Source organism: Bombina bombina, chromosome 5, assembly GCF_027579735.1.
Source record: "Bombina bombina isolate aBomBom1 chromosome 5, aBomBom1.pri, whole genome shotgun sequence".
Lineage (NCBI taxonomy): Eukaryota > Metazoa > Chordata > Amphibia > Anura > Bombinatoridae > Bombina > Bombina bombina.
This window is the reverse complement of record NC_069503.1, coordinates 892,949,413-892,964,661: the sequence shown is the minus strand read 5'-3', so window position 1 is coordinate 892,964,661 and position 15,249 is coordinate 892,949,413. Positions and strand designations below refer to the sequence as shown.

The window sequence follows — 15,249 nt, the reverse complement described above, 5'->3', positions numbered from 1 at the left end:
TGGCTCTTCCTAAAAGAGGGAAGGTTTCTGTTTCCAGTCATACAATGTCATGGTGTTGGCCTACATACTGTAATTCATCAAGGGAGAACCCACAGTCCAATGCTTCCTATCAGCAATTCACATTCCAGCTGTGAACAATTGGGAAGCGGATTACCTCACCCATCAGTCAGTTCGTCCAGGAGAGTGGTATCTCCATCAGGACATCTTCGATCAATTAGTGATCAAATGGGGACTACCGTACTTTGATCTGATGGCCTCTCATTTTAATCACAAGCTTTCAATGTATTGTGGAAACTCAAGAGATGACTCAGATGATAGACGCCTTGGTGTGTCCATGGAACTTTAATTTAGCATACCTGTTTACTCCGTTTGTTCTTCTTCCAAGAATAATAGCTCAAATCGAACAGGAGTCAGCTTCAATAATCTTGATTGCTGCAGCCTGGCTCCACAGAATATGGTATGCAGATCTAGTGCAGTTTCACCTTCTCCATGGCTTCTTCCTCTAAGACTAGATCTATTGTCTCAAGGGCCTCTTTTCCATCAGGATTTCAAATTATCACCTGATTTGGGCATACCCTTATGGGTGTTCGTCCAAAAAGGTTTCTTGGTACTCCTTTTAGGATTTGTAGAATTCATCAGTTTTTAGAAGATGACCTTGACAAGGGTTTGTCTGCTAGCTCTCTTAAGGGTCAAATGTCTGTCTGATCTGTTATATTTCAAAGAAAGTTAGCTAAATTCCTGATGTTCAGACTTTCGTCCAGACACAGTTAAGATTTAGGCCAGTAGTGCGACCTATATCTACCCTGGAATTTGAACTTCATTCTTTCTGTTCTGCAAGGTTGTCCTTTTTCACCAACGCACTCCATAGGTATAAAGCTATTACCCTGGAAAGTGCTTTCATTGCTAGCCATTTCATCCGCTAGGAGAGTTTTTGAGTTATCAGCTTTATCTAGTGATTCTCCTAAACATGGGCAATACATTTATTGCAACTAGCAGGAAAGTTGTCTCCTAGCCAACACTTCAAAGCAAAAAAAAATGCAACCTTGCCTTCCTTTATAGACCACAGCCTCCTTGTGGGGTTGTGATAGGAAGTAATAGACCCCACACAAATGAAGTAAAAAGTAATAAAGGTTAAATCCTTTTAAAGTGATAATACATATTGCAATTATTTCTATTAAGTATAAGACACTGCTTAGTGCTTTTTTATTACATCAGTGAAACAGACTGTTTTATGTCCCTTTTTAAGCTTTTAGAAGTGCTAAGTAGTGAAGCTCCACCTTTTCATATTGGGGACTGCCATTGTGGAGCCACAGGTATTCTTACATCCTATGACAGAAGCCGTATGCATTTACAGATCACTGAGGTTTAGGCTTTTCAGCAACTTGTATAATGTGCTTCAGGTTAGGGTGCACTATAAAGAACATGAGCTTTACATTATGACAGCGGCTGTATTTCTCTATACTATTTCTGAGTTTTTTTATTTCTTTCATGTAATTAGCAAGAGTCCATGAGCTAGTGACGTATGGGATATACATTCCTACCAGGAGGGGCAAAGTTTCCCAAACCTTAAAATGCCTATAAATACACCCCTCACCACACCCACAATTCAGTTTTACAAACTTTGCCTCCCGTGGAGGTGGTGAAGTAAGTTTGTGCTTAAGATTCTTCGTTGATATGCGCTTCGCAACAGGTTGAAGCCCGGTTTTCCTCTCAGAGTGCAGTGAATGTCAGAGGGATGTGAAGAGAGTATTGCCTATTTGAATACAATGGTCTACCTCTAGGGGATCTATTTCATAGGTTCTCTGTTATCGGTCGTAGAGATTTCTTCTCCTACCTCCCTTTTCAGATCGACGATATACTCTTATATACCATTACCTCTACTGATTCTCGTTTCAGTACTGGTTTGGCTATCTACTACATGTAGAGGAGTGTCCTGTGGTAAGTAAGTCTTATTTTTTGTGACACTCTGCGCTATGGTTGGGCACTTTATATGTAAAGTTCTAAATATATGTCTTTAAACTTATATTTGCCTTGATTCAGGATAATCAGTATTACTTTTCTATACAGACTGTCAGTTTCATTATTGGGATAATGCATTTAATTATTTTTTCTTACCTTGAAAAATTTCATTTGGCCATTTTTTCCTGCATGCTGTTAGGCTCGCGGGGGCAGAAAATTTTTCTTTTTATTACGTCATTTTTGGCTCAAACTTTTTTTTTGGCGCTAAAAATTTTGTCATTTCCGGCGACGTAATTTACGTCGGAAGTTGTATTCTGTTACGCATGCGTATTCAGACATTTTTTTGCGCCAAAAAAATGTGGGCGTCTTTTTTACATTATTTAAACATTTTCTTTTTATTGCTTCTGGTTTCTAGAAGCTTATTATTTTGCATTCTTTCCCATTCCTGAAACTGTCATTTAAGGAATTTGATAATTTTGCTTTATATGTTGTTTTTTCTATTACATATTGCAAGATGTCTCATCCTGACCCTGGATCAAAATCCACTAATGGACAGACCCTGCCTGATGCTGGTTCTACCAAAGTTAAGTGCATATGTTGTAAACTTGTGGTAACTGTTCCTCCAGCCGTAGTTTGTGAAAGCTGTCATGATAAACTTTCCAATGCAGATTGTGTTTCCATTAGTAATAATCCTTTACCTGTTGTTGTTCCTTCAACATCTACTGTTCAGGATGTTCCTGTTAATGTAAAAGAATTTGTTTCTAATTCTATTAGGAAGGCTCTGTCTGTTATTCCTCCTTCCAGTAAACGTAAAAGGTCTTTCAAAATTTCTCACATTTCAGATGAATTTTTAGGTGACCGTCATCATTCTGACTTATCTGTTTCTGATGAGGTTTTTTCCGGTTCAGAAGATTCTACCACAGATATTGATACTGATAAATCTTCATATTTATTTAAGATGGAGTTTATTCGATCATTACTTAAAGAAGTTTTGATTGCTTTAGATATGGAGGAGTCCAGTCCTCTTGATACTAAAACTGCTAAACGTTTAAATTCGGTTTATAAACCTCATGTATTAATTCCGGAAGTTTTTCCAGTTCCTGATGCTATTTCAGATGTGATTGCTAGGGAATGGGATAGTCTGGGTACTTCATTTACTCCTTCTCCAAGGTTTAAGAAATTGTACCCTGTGCCATCTGATAGATTGGAATTTTGGGATAAAATCCCTAAAGTCGATGGGGCTATCTCTACTCTAGCCAAATGTACTGCTATTCCTACGGCAGATAGCACTTCGTTTAAAGATCCTTTAGATAGGAAAATTGAATTTTTTTTGAGAAAAGCTTATTTATGTTCAGGTAATCTACTTAGACCTGCTATCTCTTTGGCTGATGTTGCTGCAGCTTCAACTTTCTGGTTGAAGGCTTTAGCGCAACTAGTGACAGATCATAATACATATAGCATTGTTAATCTTCTTCAACACGCTAATAACTTTGTCTGTGATGCCATTTTTGATATCATTAGAGTTGATGTCCGGTATATGTCTTTAGCTATTTTAGCTAGACGAGCTTTATGGCTTAAATCCTGGAATGTAGATATGACTTCTAAGTCAACTTTGCTTTCTCTCTCTTTCCAAGGTAATAAGTTGTTTGGTTCTCAGTTGGATTCTATAATTTCAACTGTTACTGGAGGGAAGGGTGCCTTTTTGCCTCAGGGCAAAAAATCTAAAGGTAATTACAGGGCTGCTAATCGTTTTCGTTCCTTTCGTCAGAATACGGAGCAGAAGCCTGATCCTTCCCCTAAAGGAACAGTTTCCGGTTGGAAACCTAATCCAGTCTGGAAATAATCCAAGCCTTCCAGAAAGTCAAAACCAGCCCCTAAATCCACATGAAGGTGCGGCCCTCATTCCAGCGCAGCTGGTAGGGGGCAGGTTACGATTTTTCAAAGATGTTTGGATCAATTCGGTTCACAATCTTTGGATTCAGAACATGGTTTCACAAGGGTACAGAATAGGTTTCAAAGTAAGACCGCCTGTGAGAAGATTCTTTCTCACACGCATTCCAGTCAATCCAGTGAAGGCTCAGGCGTTTCTGAAATGTGTTTCAGACCTAGAGTTAGCTGGGGTAATTATACCAGTTCCAGTTCTGGAACAGGGTCTGGGGTTTTATTCAAATCTATTCATCGTACCAAAGAAAGAGAATTCTTTCAGGCCGGTTCTGGATCTAAAAATATTGAATCGTTATGTAAGGATACCAACATTCAAAATGGTGACTATAAGAACTATTCTGCCTTTTGTTCAGCAAGGGCATTATATGTCTACAATAGACTTACAGGATGCATACCTGCATATTCCAATTCATCCAGATCACTATCAGTTTCTGAGATTCTCTTTTCTAGACAAGCATTACCAGTTTATTGCTCTTCCATTTGGACTAGCAACAGCGCCAAGGATCTTTTCGAAGGTTCTCTGTGCCCTTCTCTCTGTAATCAGAGAACAGGGTATTGCGGTATTTCCTTATTTGGACGATATCTTGGTACTTGCTCAGTCTTCACATTCTGCAGAATCTCATACAAATCAACTTGTGTTGTTTCTTCAAAGACATGGTTGGAGGATCAATTTACCAAAGAGTTCCTTGATTCCTCAGACAAGAGTAACCTTTTTAGGTTTCCAAATAGATTCAGTGTCCATGACTTTGTCTCTGACAGAAAAGAGACGTCTGAAATTGGTTTCAGCCTGTCGAAACCTTCAGTCTCAATTGTTCCCTTCGGTAGCATTATGCATGGAGATTTTAGGTCTCATGACTGCTGCATCGGACGCGATCCCTTTTGCTCGTTTTCACATGAGACCACTCCAGCTTTGTATGCTGAACCAGTGGTGCAGGGATTATACAAGGATATCACAAATAATATCCTTAAATCCCAATGTTCGATCATCTCTAACTTGGTGGATGGATCACCATCGTTTAATTCAAGGGGCCTCTTTAGGTCGTCCAACCTGGACTGTGATCTCAACAGATGCGAGTCTATCAGGTTGGGGAGCTGTATGGGGATCTCTGACAGCGCAAGGGGTTTGGGAATCTCAGGAGGCGAGATTACCAATCAACATTTTGGAACTCCGTGCGATTTTCAGAGCTCTTCAGTTTTGGCCTCTTCTAAAGAGAGAATTGTTTATTTGTTTTCAAACAGACAATGTCACGACCGTGGCATATGTCAATCATCAAGGGGGGACTCACAGTCCTCAAGCCATGAAAGAAGTATCTCGGATACTTGTATGGGCGGAATCCAGCTCCTGTCTAATTTCTGCGGTTCATATCCCAGGTGTAGACAATTGGGAAGCGGATTACCTCAGTCGCCAGACGTTACATCCGGGCGAATGGTCTCTTCATCCAGAGGTTTTTCTTCAGATTGTTCGAATCTGGGGTCTTCCAGAAATAGATCTGATGGCCTCTCATCTGAACAAGAAACTTCCCAGGTATCTGTCCAGATCCCAGGATCCTCAGGCAGAAGCAGTGGATGCGTTGTCACTTCCTTGGAATTATCATCCTGCTTATATCTTTCCGCCTCTAGTTCTTCTTCCAAAAGTGATCTCCAAAATTCTATTGGAGCGTTCATTTGTACTGCTGGTGGCTCAAGCATGGCCACACAGGTTTTGGTTTGCGGATCTCGTTCGGATGGCCAGTTGCCAACCTTGGACACTTCCATTAAGACCAGACCTTCTATCTCAAGGCCCATTTTTCCATCAGGATCTCAAATCATTAAATTTGAAGGTATGGAGATTGAACGCTTGATCCTCAGTCATAGAGGTTTCTCTGACTCAGTGATTAACACTATGTTACAGGCTCGTAAATCCGTCTCTAGAAAGATTTATTATCGAGTTTGGAAGACTTACATCTCTTGGTGTTCTTCTCATAAATTTTCCTGGTATTCTTTCAGAATTCCTAGAATTTTACAATGTCTTCAGGATGGTTTGGATAAAGGTTTGTCTGCAAGTTCTTTGAAGGGACAAATCTCTGCTCTTTCTGTTCTTTTTCACAGAAAGATTGCTACTCTTCCTGATATTCATTGTTTTGTACAGGCTTTGTCTCGTATCAAACCTGTCATTAAGTCGATCTCTCCTCCTTGGAGTCTTTTTTTGGTTTTGAAAGCTTTGCAGGCTCCTCCGTTTGAACCTATGCATTCTCTGGACATTAAATTACTTTCCTGGAAAGTATTGTTCCTTTTGGCTATCTCTTCTGCTAGAAGAGTTTCTGAGTTATCTGCTCTTTCTTGTGAATCTCCTTTTCTAATTTTTCATCAGGATAAGGCAGTGTTGCGGACTTCTTTTCAATTTTTACCTAAGGTTGTGAATTCTAACAACATTAGTAGAGAGATTGTTGTTCCTTCATTGTGTCCTAATCCTAAGAATTCTAAGGAAAGATCGTTACATTCTTTGGATGTAGTTAGAGCTTTGAAATACTATGTTGAAGCTACTAAAGATTTTAGGAAGACTTCCAGTCTATTTGTTATCTTTTCTGGTTCCAGGAAAGGTCAGAAGGCTTCCGCCATTTCTTTGGCGTCTTGGTTAAAGTCTTTGATTCATCATGCTTATGTGGAGTCGGGTAAGTTCCCGCCTCAAAGGATTACGGCTCATTCTACTAGGTCAGTTTCTACTTCCTGGGCTTTTAGGAATGAAGCTTCTGTTGATCAGATTTGCAAAGCAGCGACTTGGTCTTCTTTGCATACTTTTACTAAATTCTACCATTTTGATGTGTTTTCTTCTTCTGAAGCAGTTTTTGGTAGAAAAGTACTTCAGGCAGCTGTTTCTGTTTGATTCGTCTGCTTATAATTTCAGTTTTTTTCATTATAAAGATTAAAACTTTTTGATTTGGGTTGTGGATTATTTTTTCAGCGGAATTGGCTGTCTTTATTTTTTTCCCTCCCTCTCTAGTGACTCTTGCGTGGAAGTTCCACATCTTGGGTATCTGCTATCCCATATGTCACTAGCTCATGGACTCTTGCTAATTACATGAAAGAAAACATAATTTATGTAAGAACTTACCTGATAAATTCATTTCTTTCATATTAGCAAGAGTCCATGAGACCCACCCTTTTTTGTGGTGGTTATGATTTTTTTGTATAAAGCACAATTATTCCAATTCCTTATTTTTTGATGCTTTTGCTCCTTTCTTATCACCTCACTTCTTGGCTATTCGTTAAACTGAATTGTGGGTGTGGTGAGGGGTGTATTTATAGGCATTTTAAGGTTTGGGAAACTTTGCCCCTCCTGGTAGGAATGTATATCCCATACGTCACTAGCTCATGGACTCTTGCTAATATGAAAGAAATGAATTTATCAGGTAAGTTCTTACATAAATTATGTTTTATTTTTCTTTCTAATGACACAGTGAGTCCACGGATCATCATAATTACTATTGAGAATATCACTCCTGGCCAGCAGGAGGCGGCAAAGAACACCACAGCCAAAGCTGTTAAATACCACTCCCCTTACCCACAACCTCCAGTCATTCTCTTTGCCTTCAGCAAGGAGGTGGTAATGTTTTTAGGTGTCTGAAGATTCTTCAATCAAGTGTTTATTATTTTTAAAGCAGAGCTGGCTGTTCTATTTTTTCTAGGGGTCTAGCTGTGTTCCACATCAGTCTCTTCAGTAGAGCTGTGGTGGCTTTTGAGCACTTGGAAACTGGTGGGATTTTTCATTTCACTGTGCCTTCCTTGTTTGGTGCTGCCCTATCCAGAATGCCTGATTATGAGTAGTCAGTCTTTCATTTGTTCCACGGGTCTATGGGGGGAGGAAGCCTTTCCATATCTGTGAGCTGCCCTGCTGCCGGGCAGATTTGACTCAGGTAAGTGCCGGTTTTTATTTTCTTTATTTAAAGAGAGTTTGGCATTTTGATGGATACAGGGACTGTTAAACCAGTGTGGGTTTATGTTTGGTCAGTATTTGGGCACTGTGTGACACTTAGGAGAGGCTCTGTATTGTTTTTTAACAGGCTTTTTTTTCTATAAGGAAAAATGCAATGGATGCCGGACTTTTAGTGACGCCCACTAATGTGATGGGCTTATTCTGAGGCGGCAATTCTTTTTGGGGTTCTTCCGGATCACTTCCTTGTTTGTTCCGATGTGTGGAGGTTCTCTGGGAGCTAAGGGCTGCCTTTTTTTGCATTTCCTTTCAAAGGCTGCTGGGTCCGGATCGTCAGGAGTATTTTCCGACTTCAGGGGGTCAGGTAGGCACCTCAGCAGGGTCTGTTGAGGTGAGGAGGCTGCCTGTATGTGTTTTTTAACTTTAAAAGCAGTCTACCGCCAAACTGCCTTGAATGCACCAGATCCTGTCTGAACTCGGAAGTTAAGCAGGGCCGGGCTTGGTCAGTACCTGGATGGGAGGGAGACCGCCTGGGAACACCAGGTGCAGTAGGCTTCGTGCTGCCTTAGGTTTCCTTCCAAAAGTGGTTTCGGATAGGAATATTGATCATAAAATTGTTGTTTTCTTCCTTGTGTCCTAATCCTCCTTCTCAGAAGGAGAGTTTGTTGCACATCCTGGATGTGGTTCGTGCGTTGAAGTATTATTTGCAGGCGACTTAAGATTTTCGTCAGTCTTCTTCTTTGTTTGTTGGGTTTTCTGGAAAACGCAAGGGTCAGAAAGCTACGGCTACTTCTTTCTTTTTGGCTGAGGAGTGTTATTCGTTTGACATATGAGACTGCTGGACAGCAGCCTCCTGAGAAAATCATGGCTCATTCCAGAAGGGCTGTTTCCTCATCTTGGGCCTTCAATAATTAACCTTCTGTGGAACAGATTTGCAAGGCTGCCACTTGGTCATCTTTCCATATTTTTTCTAAATTTTACAAATTTAATACTTTTGCTTCAGTTGAGGCTGTTTTTGGGAGAAAGGTTCTTCAAGCAGTGGTGCCTTCTGTTTAGGTTAACTGTCTTGTCCCTCCCTTATAATCTGTGTCCTCTAGCTTGGGTATTGATTCCCAATAGTAATTATGATGATCCGTGGACTCACCGTGTCATTAGAAAGAAAACAAAATTTATGTTTACCTGATAAATTTCTTTCTTTCTTGACACGGTGAGTCTACAGCCCGCCCTGTATTTTCAGACAGTTTATTTTTATATAAACCTCAGGCACCTCTGCACCTTATATTACTTCCTTTCTCCTTTGCTTCTGGTCGAATGACTGGAGGTTGTGGGTAAGGGGAGTGGTATTTAACAGCTTTGGCTGTGGTGCTCTTTGCCGCCTCCTGCTGGCCAGGAGTGATATTCCCAATAGTAATTATGATGATCCGTGGACTCAACGTGACAAGAAAGAAATACATTTATCAGGTAAGCATACATTTTGTTTTTTAATATAGTTTGTGCAACTTTAAAACTTAGTAAAAATGCTACAATCTGATTTTCGCTTGCTTACTAACACCAAGCAAACAAAGCCGGCATCATGACTGGGCTGAGTGTGTACTGGGTTGAGTGTGTAGAATTAATTTACTCCAAAATGGCTGAAGCCAGTATGAATAGGTGGAGCTTCAGCATTAAAATAAGAGAACTGTTTTGAAAAGTGCTGTAGACACAGGAGGAAATGCAATAAGCTAGTGAGTAGTTATCTTTTGTAGTTGTGATTCAGAGGTAAAGGGACATTTAGGGCATAATTACATATGTGGCGTAAGTTTCAGCGCAACTGCTGAAACCCACGTCACCCGTAAATTCACCTTGCAAATCGGGTGAATCACATAACCCGCGCCACCAGATGATATACTTCCGTAAGTCGGATAAACTGGCGAGGTTCAGAAATGTGCGCAACTACATATTTCTGGTGTCGCCAGTAACTTACGCCAGTATATCATCTTGCACGCGTAACTAAAAAAAAAAAAAGTTCACACGTAAAAATTTCAACTGGACAAAAAAAAAATTAAACCGACACGTCAAAACGCCATTCAAAACTAGGTGTTTGCGTTGTGGGGGGTTTGCAGATTAGGGGTTAATACAATTATTAGGTAGTTATACACAAGTAAACATGCATGTGTAAAGCTCTCTTTATTAAATATACTGTAGTGTTATGGAATTTCATGATGGCTTAAAAATGAGGCAGATATTCACTTTAAAACAATGCACTTTAAGGTTGAGAAAGTATTTTATTCACTTTTATTCAGTTTTGTAAATGTACATTATTAATTTCTTTTTCACTTATTCACTATTAGATTTGTAATTCACCTTTTTTCCTCACCCATTCACTTTTGAAAATAATGGCCTCCATTACATATGCAGCGTCACCCGCAAAAGCCTCCGCCGCCAGTTTTTTACGTGATTTTGGTATTACATATACAGAGTAGCATACAAGTTACGCCCGTATACTTCACCCGTCGCTCGCAATTTTTACTCCCATAGGTTAACATGGGACCGCGTCATAAATCAGTATCCAATATCCAGCGCAAGGCCTTACGTGGCGAAAATGGAGAAATCTTACTCCATTTTTACCTCGCCATAAAAGGCAGCCATAGCAGGCCTTGCGCTGAGTATGGGAGCACCGTAACTCCCGAAAATGCCTGCAAAAATAAACTAACACCTAACGCATGCGCAATGTCTATCTACCTGTCAACCGCAATCCCCCACCACAATAACTAATAAAGTGTATTAACCCCTAAACCACCATAGCCCACATAGCCTATTAAATGTATTAACCCCTAATCTGACGCCACCAACGTCACCGCCACTATAATAAAGTTATTAACCCCTAAACCTAAGTCTAACTCTAACCCTTATTCCTATTTAAAACTAAATACTTACCTATAAAATAAACACTAAGATAGCTACAATAAAATTAATAATTACATTGTAGCTATTTTAGGATTTATTTTTATTTTACAGGCAACTTTTTATTTATTTTAACTAGTTACAATAGCTATTAAATAGTTAATAACTATTTAATAGCTACCTAGTTAAAATAAATACAAATTTACCTGTAAAATAAATCCTAACCTAAGTTACAATTACACCTAACACTACACTATCATTAAATAAATTAAATTAATTAACTACAATTACCTAAAATTAAATACAATTAAATAAAATAAACTATAGAGAACGGGTGAGAGAGCCAGCTAATGCTCAGAATGAAGTCCAGCCGCTGGAGTTGTGCTGTTGAAGGAGTTTCAGCAACTGGCATGTTGGGAATAACAATGTCATAAACGTACACAGAACTCTCAGAAAAAAAGGCAATTATGGGGGGCGGAGCTAGTAGCCACCAAAGCAACTAGACGCACATATAACCTGCTCCTGGCTCCAATTGATAATTAAGGGGTTCCTTTTGCCCTGATAACCCATATTAAATGGCAGATATATTCTGAGCCCTGTCTAAGAACTTGCAAAACAGATTTGAGAAGACTCAGACGATTTTTCATGACCCATTGGAGGGGAGACTAAGTGCGGCCTTGCCACGCAGAGGAACTAACAGGGGCAGATTTGACCGGCTTATTGCAGCCGTTGCACTTCAGGATGAGGAAGAGAGTAGCGCTGAAGAGAGTAGCGCTGAAGAGAGTAGCGCTGAATCCTGTGCAGGAGAGGCTGTGGCTCTGGGTAAACCCGTGATTGTTTCCCAGGGGTCTCCTACCCAACATCCTTTATCGGAGACTGCTTATCCTCCAGAACCTACCTCAATCCGCAAGAGCAGTGGCCGTGCACCATATCCCTTTCCCCTGGGAGATGCGGTCAGCGCCTGTGATTCGCATAGAACCTTTCTACACCCTGAGGATGGAACGGCTGTGGGGAACGCTAGAAGCGGGTCCCTTGAGATGTCTGTGCAAGGGTTTATGGCTGTGCCCGTCCAAGATGTCATAACTACAGGGACACTCTGCCTCGCCATGTGGACTCTCTCTCTTCACTGTCTGGTTTTTCATTGCAGCCGCTCTGCTACCCTTATGCGGCTGACGCCTTCTCGAAGTTCCGGTAGGTTTGGTTGGGCCATCATGAAAGTCGGTGTCGGGTGAAAACCTGACAGAGGCAGTGGATGCCAAATGTTTTGGACTGCTGCTCAATCCTGCCTACCCTAGGCGCTCCTGATCGAACTAAAGGTTTGGGCTCGCCAAACAACTGCCTTAAAAGTTAGAATCATTAAATCTGCATTTATGAAGAATAACATCGGAGATTATGCAGACTGTGCAACTAACTATTTTTGCTGTTGACATTATGTGTAGATCTCATAGAGATCTAATGACAATGACTGTACTTATTTAGTTGCCTAAGAATACCTCTCATATGTATCCGGGTTATTGCTTAACATCTTACTGTTTTTATTCTCTTAAGAAATTAGTTTATGTTTCAAATCCCTTTTTTTTCTAGCAAAACAGGGTGGTACAAATTCATGAAGCTTATAATATTTCATATCTAAACTATGCCTTGTTGGTATACTAGTCTGTTAGATTATCCACTGTATATCGTGTACCCCTAGTAATCTAATGGGCTTTGAGAAGTCCTATTTAACTACCTCTATTCAAGAATAATAATAAGGATCTAGAGACCAGCAGTTTTTACTTATTCACTGTGTGTTAGTTGCTAACCTGTGCTATAAATGTTTACTATTTAGACAAACTATTCTTTAGAAAAGTACCTATCCTGTATGTATTGATTGCTTCCCGCAAAGATAAGCAAAGTTTGTATACATTTCTCTGAGTAGTTTTTAAACAGCCATTATCATAAATATTTATGTTCATCTGGATCTCACTGGATTAAATGTATCTATGTTTAATATTACATAAAGCTTTTCGTAACTATGATAGTTGTGTCCATGGCGCAGGCCAGCAGTGGTGGAGCATAATTCCGCTAGTCTGTCACTCATTACTCCGCCCCCCCTCCCCCCCCTCCTATGCGGTAAGGGATGAGTAAATTTTCCTCCGCATTTATACTCTGGCAGAGTTTCGTAGCCTCTGCTCAGTTCGAAGAGCCTGTTAAAAGCTTGCCCCTATATATGTCATAAAAGACTCTTCGGGTCCTAAATACAAAAGAAAAAGTGTCTATACTTCTGTACCTTACTATTTAAAATTAAGATGCCTACGCAAGTTTACTAAGTGTATCCTGATTTCGGGTACTTGACCAGAACTGAGAATTTTATTAAAGTAATTGATGTTATATACTGTTTGGAGTTACTGCCCTATTATACTTGCACTGTTATCTGAGAGTTACCTGGATATAGCATTTAAAACAGATTCCTTTCTGTGCAGTCAACTGACACTACCATAGATGGACCCTGGTGTCATCCCCGTTTCCAAAGAATCTGCTCCCACCAGTGGAGCTAGCATCCCTTGATGACACAACAAATCTTTAAAAACCAAAATGGGGAACAGGAAAGTTTGGCTGCCAAGACAACTGAATAGTGTATTGGTATAGTATTGTGCTTATCTGGTTGTCATTTCTTGAGATATTGTTTGTACCTCTATCTGCCGTGTATGTAATAATGTGTTATGTTTCCTCAATAAAAAACACTTTAAAAAAAAAAAAAGGCAATTATGGCAAAAGTGCCGCTTTGTTCTTCAACTACCTTGAACGACAAACGTGAATGTCATCTGGATACATGACCACTGGTTTCAATTTAACGTGTTGTGTTGCTGTGTGTCAATAAAGCTTTGAATTCTCTTAAAAAAAAAAATAATAAAAAATTAAAAAAAAATAAACTATAGTACAAAAAACCCACTAAATTACAGAAAATAAAAAAAATTACAAGAAGTTTAAACTAATTACACCTAATCTAAGCCCCCTAATAAAATAAAAAAGCCCCCCAAAATAATATAATTCCCTACCCTATACTAAATTAAAAATAGCCCTTAAAAGGGGGGCTTTTTGCGGGGCATTGCCCCAAAGTAATCAGCTCTTTTATTTGTAAAAAAAGAAATACAACCCCCCCAACATTAAAACCCACCACCCACACACCCAACCTTACTCTAAAACCCACCCAATCCCCCCTTAAAAAAACCTAACACTAACCCCTTGAAGATCACCCTACCTTGAGGCGTCTTCACCCAGCCGGGCAGAAGTCTTCATCCGATCCAGGCAGAAGAGGTCCTCCATCCGGGCAGAAGTCTTCATCCGATCCGGGCAGAAGAGGTCCTCCAGCCGGGCAGGAGTCTTCATCCAATCCGGGCAGAAGAGGTCCTCCAGCCGGGCAGAAGTCTTCATCCAAGCTGCATCTTCTATCTTCTTCCATCCGACGAGGAGCGGCTCCATCTTGAAGACATCCGACGCGGAGCATCCTTCCTGGCCGACGACTAACCGACGAATGAAGGTTCCTTTAAATGATGTCATCCAAGATGGCGTCCCTTCAATTCCGATTGGCTGATAGAATTCTATCAACCAATCGGAATTAAGGTAGGAAAAATCCTATTGGCTGATGCAATCAGCCAATAGGATTGAGCTTGCATTCTATTGGCTGATTGGAACAGCCAATAGAATGCGAGGTCAATCCTATTGGCTGATTTGATCAGCCACTCGGATTGAACTTCAATCCGATTGGCTGATTTCATCAGCCAATAGGATTTTTCCTACCTTAATTCCGATTGGCTGATAGAATTGAAGGGTCGCCTTCATTCGTCGGTTAGTCGTCGGCCAGGAAGGATGCTCCGTGTCGGATGTCTTCAAGATGGAGCCGCTCCTCGTTGGTTGGAAGAAGATAGAAGATTGCGCTTGGATGAAGACTTCTGCCCGGCTGGAGGACCTCTTCTGCCCGGATCGGATGAAGTCTTCTGCCCGGATCGGATGAAGACTTCTGCCCGGCTGGGTGAAGACGGGTCATGGTAGGGTGATCTTCAAGGGGTTAGTGTTTTTTTAAGGGGGGACTGGGTGGGTTTTAGAGTAAGGTTGGGTGTGTGGGTGGTGGGTTTTAATGTTGGGGGGGTTGTATTTCTTTTTTTGCAGGTAAAAGAGCTTATTACTTTGGGGCAATGCCCCGCAAAAAGCCCTTTTAAAGGCTATTTGTAATTTAGTATAGGGTAGGGAATTTTATTATTTTGGGGGGCTATTTTATTAGGGGGCTTAGATTAGGTGTAATTAGTTTTAAACTTCTTGTAAATTTTTTTATTTTCTGTAATTTAGTGTGGGGGGTTTTGTACTATAGTTTATTTTATTTAATTGTATTTAATTTTAGGTAATTGTAGTTAATTAATTTAATGTATTTAATGATAGTGTAGTGTTAGGTGTAATTGTAACTTAGGTTAGGATTTATTTTACAGGTAAATTTGTATTTATTTTAACTAGGTAGCTATTAAATAGTTATTAACTATTTAATAGCTATTGTACCTAGTTAAAATAAATACAAAGTT

General features: G+C 40.1%; 1 protein-coding gene and 1 pseudogene across 1 annotated transcript in view; both read left to right on the top strand.

Moving 5' to 3' along the window:
* Nucleotides 1-15,249, top strand: part of LYPLA1 (lysophospholipase 1) — a 186,587-nt gene that overhangs the window by 103,348 nt on the left and 67,990 nt on the right. The gene's annotated exons all lie outside the window — the stretch shown is intronic.
* LOC128661782 (uncharacterized) lies at nucleotides 8,246-8,368 on the top strand (annotated as a pseudogene).